Source organism: Microcebus murinus, chromosome 26 (genome assembly GCF_040939455.1).
Source record: "Microcebus murinus isolate Inina chromosome 26, M.murinus_Inina_mat1.0, whole genome shotgun sequence".
Lineage (NCBI taxonomy): Eukaryota > Metazoa > Chordata > Mammalia > Primates > Cheirogaleidae > Microcebus > Microcebus murinus.
In genome coordinates this window covers 6,123,781-6,130,514 of record NC_134129.1, presented here as the reverse complement: position 1 = coordinate 6,130,514, position 6,734 = coordinate 6,123,781, and positions in this window count along the sequence as shown.

Below are 6,734 nucleotides of genomic sequence, written 5' to 3'. Positions count from 1 at the left end.
AGTTCCAGCATGCTTACTCTCATTCATTCATTGAATAAATATTTGTCATGTACTTTCTGGATCTACACATTATTCCCAGTGGTGGGAATATGACAGTGGCTATAATAATAATAAAGTCTCTGCCTTCATGGACCATACACTCTAATGGGAAAGACAGACAAACACTAACAAAATAGTAAATACATAGTTTAATGTAAGTTATTTATACATGCCATAAAGACAACAAAGCAGTGCGAATGGGCAGAGAGTGGCGGGTAGGGTAGGGGTGGCTATCTATCTGTAGGTGACCAGGAACGGCCCTTTCTGAAGAAGGGGCTTCCAGCAGAGTCTGAATAATGATACCGATTTGTGTGATTCTTTCTCCTAAAATACATATTTATGAGATTTCTCTATTTAAAAATCTTTAAATCTCTCACCTGCTTTCAGGATAAAATACATATTTGTTTGGTTGCTTTTCTATGCACTTCAAACACCATCTGTCTTTATCCACGTTATTCCATAGTGGTACAAGTGCAACAGAAAGGCCATGAGCTCCCTTCCAACGCCAGGGCCACTGATAAGTAGCTTTTGGACACGAATCTCTCTGAGCTTCGGCTTTCTCTAGCAGGACGATACTTGTAAACTTATGGTATCAACTGAGACCACGTATGCCACGTGCTTGGCACCATGCCCAGGACATGCGGCCTCTTAACAATGACTTTACCTAAAGCTTGGTTTCACTCCAGACATTTCTCACCATCTGCTTTCTCGAATGGCCAGTGCCTTCCTACCACCATGACTTTATTTATACTAATACTGCCAAGATTGCCATTTCTACCCATCATCCGCTGTTTATTCATGCTTCATGGTTGAACCTAATTGCCAGTTCTTTCACTGAGCCTTCGCTATAAAGCATCATCCTCTTTGAGCTCTTTTGTTCTGGTCTCTAATCATTTCCTGTTATCAATATTCATTTTGGATTTAGTCATCTGCTGTTGGGTTGATTTTTATTTGAATCTATACCGTGGGTGGTCTTATCACCCCAAGTACAAGCTGCTTAAACTTGTAGGCAAGAACTGTATTTTATATTTCTCTGGTTTTTTATATGATCATCACAGTGTTGGGTATCTCGTAAATAGTAGATAAGTTATATGTTTCAAATATACGATTAACATCTAAAATATATGTAGATCTCTTAGAAATGAATGAAATATTTTTAAAACTCTTTATGAAGTATATACATGGTTTTAACAGAGTATTTATAAAAGATGGCCATTAGTATATAAGGAGGTGCTTAATCTCTTCCATTAGTATTTATAGAAATATAAATGAAAACAATAAGGTGGTACTACTAAATTGAAAATACTATTTCAAGATTTGGTAAGAGTGTGGGAAAATGGGCTCTCAGACATTAATGATAGAAGTTTGAATTGAGGTTAACAACTTCAGAGAGCTGCTTGATAGCATCTTCTTAATTTTAAAACTATATATCCTGTAACCAAGCAGTTTCACTTCTAGGTGTCTGTCCCGACTCAAACAGGAATATATGATCATGTTTATCACAAAATTAACACTTTCAAAAAATGAAAACAAATTATTAATCAGTAGGAGCATGGTTAAAGGAACTATGGTATATTGATTTATGGAATGTTATGCAGGTGTTAAAAGGAATGAGATTCTAATATATATAGTGGGTTGACTCATTTATCAAGTCAGAGGCCTTCCAAGGCAGAAGTGAGGCTGCTTTTGGATTCTATAGCAAAAGGTCATGGACATGTGATGTTTTCTGCAGTAGCAATCCACTGTTTATCCTCAAGCTTCCTGGGGTTGAGAAACAATTTTAGGGTAGGCAGAGACCAGATCAGCTTGTGAGTGTTAGGAGGCTGTCGTGGTCATGTCATTGGTGTTGGTGGCTTTGTAATCCCTGCATTTTAGCTACTGAGTTCACAACACCTGTCTCAGTAGCTCCCCTGGGCAATGGTTCTCTAGTGTTGTGCGAATCGTCTTGGAGGCGAAACCTAAAGCCTGTACCCCCAGCCCATCCCAACAATTTTTGCAGTACATGATCTCGCACTTCAGATTTCTTTCTGCTTAACGTAGCTGTTCTGCTCTGAGCCCTGACTGATACTTGTAGATCTATATATTAATAGAAAGACTTCAAGAAAAATTATTGAGTGGAATGTGAGATGCAGAATGGTAACTCAATATGATGCCATTAAAACTGAAAAGAGGCCGGGCGCGGTGGCTCACGCCTGTAATCCTAGCTCTCTGGGAGGCCGAGGCGGGTGGATTGCTCGAGGTCGGGAGTTCGAAACCAGCCTGAGCAAGAGCGAGACCCCGTCTCTACTATAAATAGAAAGAAACTAATTGGCCAACTAATATATATAGAAAAAATTAGCCGGGCATGGTGGCTCATGCCTGTAGTCCCAGCTACTTGGGAGGCTGAGACAGAAGGATCGCTTGAGCCCAGGAGTTTGAGGTTGCTGTGAGCTAGGCTGACGCCACGGCACTCACTCTAGCCTAGGCAACAAAGTGAGACTCCGTCTCAAAAAAAAAAAAAAAAAAAAAAAAAAAACTGAAAAGAAACAGTAAATAATACTGCACATTTTAATGGGTGTTAATATATGTATTTAACTTCATGGATTTATTTATGAAAATGTAAATGAATATACAAAATGATCTGAAAGCATTGAAAACATAAGGATTACCATCATGAGTTGAGTTTTGTAAGAGGTAGGAGTTACGGATGTTGGACAGGTGGGAGGGATGGAGAGGACGGGTATATTCACACGTAATGGGTGCAGTGCGTACCGTCTGGGGGATGGACATGCTTGTAGCTCTGACTTAGGTGGGACAAAGGCAATATATGTAACCTAAACATTTGAAACCCTGTAATAAGCTGAAATAAAAAAAAAAAATAAGGATTACCCCAGAGAAAGAAACAGTCCAGAATTGGAAATTATTAAAGAAACTTTAGCCTGATCTATAATGGATTCATTTTCTTCACAAGGATAATGTGTTCATACATTTTTTATGCAAAAAAAATTTTTAATTATTTAAAAAAAAATTTTTTTAATTATTTAAAAATTTTTAAAAATACTTGTTGAATTAAAGTAAAAGCTTATCCTCTATGTAGATCGGAGTAGAGAAAAAAAGGAAGAATTGGCAATAAAATATAGGTTCTTGGGGAGTTAGAGCCAAATTAATATTCACCCAAAATGAACTATATTTGTTGGCTTTGTAGAACTTTTCAGGATGAGATGGTGTCTTGAGGACAATAAGCACAAAATCTTTAAAACTACAGTGGATAAAAAAAAATCACATAAAAGTATGAGCTAATTTTTAAAGCATGTTAGGAGTTTATCAGGAAAAAAAAATGTCAGAGAAGAGTATTTCAGACAAGGAGTACACCATTTAGAAAAGTCCAGAATAGCATGTTTTAGAAATCTTGAGTAATAAAGTGATTGGAACATGGGTTACAGGCAAGGGCATGATGGGACATAACACGGAAACACAAGGGCATGATGGGACATAATACGGAAACATATGTAGCAGCCAGATTATGATGGTGCGTTTCATTTTTATTCAGTTGGACACAATGACTACCTCCATCGATCCAGCCACAAGTCCAGGAACACAGAGATGAAAGGGAGCCCTTGGGAAGCTCATGGTCTGTTAGAAGATCCAGATGTATAAACAGATAATTTTTACATCTGTGGAAAAGACCTGGAACAATCTAGAGCACCAGTCTGGAGATGTCAGGAAAGGCTACCTGGTAGGAGGCGACTCCTGAACTATGTTTTGAATAATGAGAAGGAAGAATGAGTCAAGCTTTTGATGGATTTGGAAGTCATAAGAAGGATTTTAGGCTTAGTTCTGTAAGGTTATCAAGATGAGAAGCGAGGGGTGGAGTAGGATTTTACACAGCAGAGAGGGGTGCTCCCAGACTAATTCTCCGTGATTACCGAGATGCTTGTCCTCTGAACAATGTCATTATAGTACATTAGGGACAGGTGGAAGGATCAACAATTCAAGTGACAAGCAGCATTTTCTTTAAAAGGAAGCCAGAATTTAGAATGTCTGGCTCTTTAAAAGGAAGCCAGGTTAATTTAGAATGTCTGGCTCTTAAGTTTACTGCTCTGCTCATAGTTTGGTTTGATTTTTCTTAATCCTTTCTCTTTCATCAAAAAACTAGGAAGGATAATGTGGGGACGATCTCCCTTCGTTAGTGATTTCTGTCTCACTGTCTTTGGTAGATGAGATAATCTGACTTAAAAAGCATAAACCCAGGCTTATAAAACCTGAGATAGTTACTTAATGGAATTCTTGTATATGTTCCTATTACTATATTTAGTGAAAATAAAGTTTTGTTTATTCAACCATGAATGCCTACTGTGATAAATTTTAAATGAAGATAATTTAATTTTAAGGCAGTAAGAAAGTATGATGGAATTATTTTGTTGTCATAAACAAGCATAATAATTGTGTAGAATAACAACATGTTCTAATAACATATAATTGTGTTTTTTTTCTAGAATCCTTTAATCACTATAAACTGAAAATCTGAAATGTCCTTGACATATCACTGTGAAATGTTTCAAAAGCAGATTATTGTGAAACTTCCTCTTATATTAGAACTATGAAAAATGAAAACCAGTAACAAACTTTATTTGCTACAGTCCCTCACAGGCATTATTTAGGGCATTTGACAACATATCTGGCACAATAACCAAAAGCTAGTTTGTAACGTTAGGGGATAAAAATTGTGCTCCAGTTGCATCATCTAGGGAAGATTACTTTTAAGAGCATAAATGAAAATAATTACATTCAGTGGTGTGCTGGTAAGTGTTTCACATTCAGGTCATAGGGCCAGTGGGTGGGAGCTAATTTGTAGCATCTGCCAATTTCCATAGTGTAAATACGCCATGGCCAATTTCACCCACATGTCATCAATAAATATGGATTTGGGAAGGGATGAACAGTAGTGCTCTGTTACATAATAGACCCATCATAAAGATACAATAAGTGTAAATAAACTCAAGACCATAAATGCCAATAAAATGCAGCCCACACACATTCAACATTCTCAGGTGTTCTGCTTGTTGAAAGCTTTCCAGAACGTGGATCACTTTCGACAGATTCTCAACCATCTTTGAAGCGTTTGTGCCACACTTTTATTTGTGCTGCCCTCATTGCATCATCGCCAAAAGCCTTCTGAATCATACAAATAGTCTCCATGGAGGAGTGTTCAAGCTTAATGCAAGATTTGATGCAGATTTGTTGCTCTATTCACTCAGTCATTATGAAGACAACTGCCACACGGTACGCGTGCTCACTCAATGGCATCTAGCACCCCCTGACTAGTACAGTGACGTCGTCATTGTTCACTCATGCACATTCCAGTCCGCTCTCCTGGGCTGCCAGGTTATATTGATGTCACACGAATCGTTCTTGTTATATTAACAATGACTGAACACTTTCCAGACAGATCTCATATATACCACATTTTCTTTATCCAATCATCCATTGATGTACTCTTAGGTTGATTCCGTATCTTTACTGTTGTGAACGGTGCAGGTATCGTTTTTATATAATGATTTCTTTTCCTTTGGGTATATACCCAGTGGTGGGATTGGTAGATCATAGAGTAGTTCTATTTTTAGTTCTTTGAAAATCTCCGTACTGCTTTCCATAGAAGTTACACTAACCTAAATTGCCATCCAGAGAGTATAAGAGTTCCCTTTTCTCTGCATCCTCACCAACATCTGTTATTTTTTTGTCTTTTTAATAATAGCCATTGTGATTGGTGTAAGATAATACTTCAATGTGGTTGATATGGTTTGGATGTTTGGCTCCTTCAAATCTGATGTTGAAATTTGATCCCCAGTGTTGGATATGGAGCCTGGTGGGAGGTGTTTGGGTAGTGGCGGTAGAGCCCTCATGACTGGCTTGGTGCCCTCCTTGTGGTAATGAGTGAGTTCTTTTTTTTTTTTTTGAGACAGAGTCTCCCTTTGTTGCTCAGGTTAGTGTGAGTGCCATGGTGTCAGCCTAGCTCACAGCAACCTCAAACTCCTGGGCTCAAGCAATCCTCCTGCCTCAGCCTCCCGAGTAGCTGGGACTACAGGCATGCACCACCATGCCCGGCTAATTTTTTCTATATATATTAGTTGTCCAATTAATTTCTTTCTAGTTATAGTAAAGACAGGGTCTCACTCTTGCTCAGGCTGGTTTCGAACTCCTGACCTCGAGCAATCCGCCCTCCTCGGCCTCCCAGAGTGCTAGGATGACAGGCATGAGCCACCGCGCCCGGCCAGAACCCTCTCTTTACTTACTGCTGGGGCTTCCTATCACTTCTCTGGTGAATCCTAGCATTCTCTCCTGGACGATCTGTCCAAAATGTGAATATCTACTTACTATTGTTCTTCATCTCTGTGAAGAAGGCACTTACGACCTGTGTCTAGGAGGCCATCTTGATACTTCTCCTCTGCAGTAGGTTTTTGCCCTCTCTCTCCCTGCTTCTTGTTGTGTTCACTCCCTACTCTAGCCCATTCTCTTCACCAAAGCTTAAATAATCTTTTCAAAGTATATATAAGATCATCTCACTCCCTCCTTTGCTTCACAAACTCCAGGGCCTCCCACTGCAGTTAGAATGAAAATCCAACGTCTATACTATGGCTTACAAAGCCCTACTTGACTTGTCCCCTGATTATCTCTTCCATATTCTCTCCTACCATCTCTCACTTACTCACCAGGCA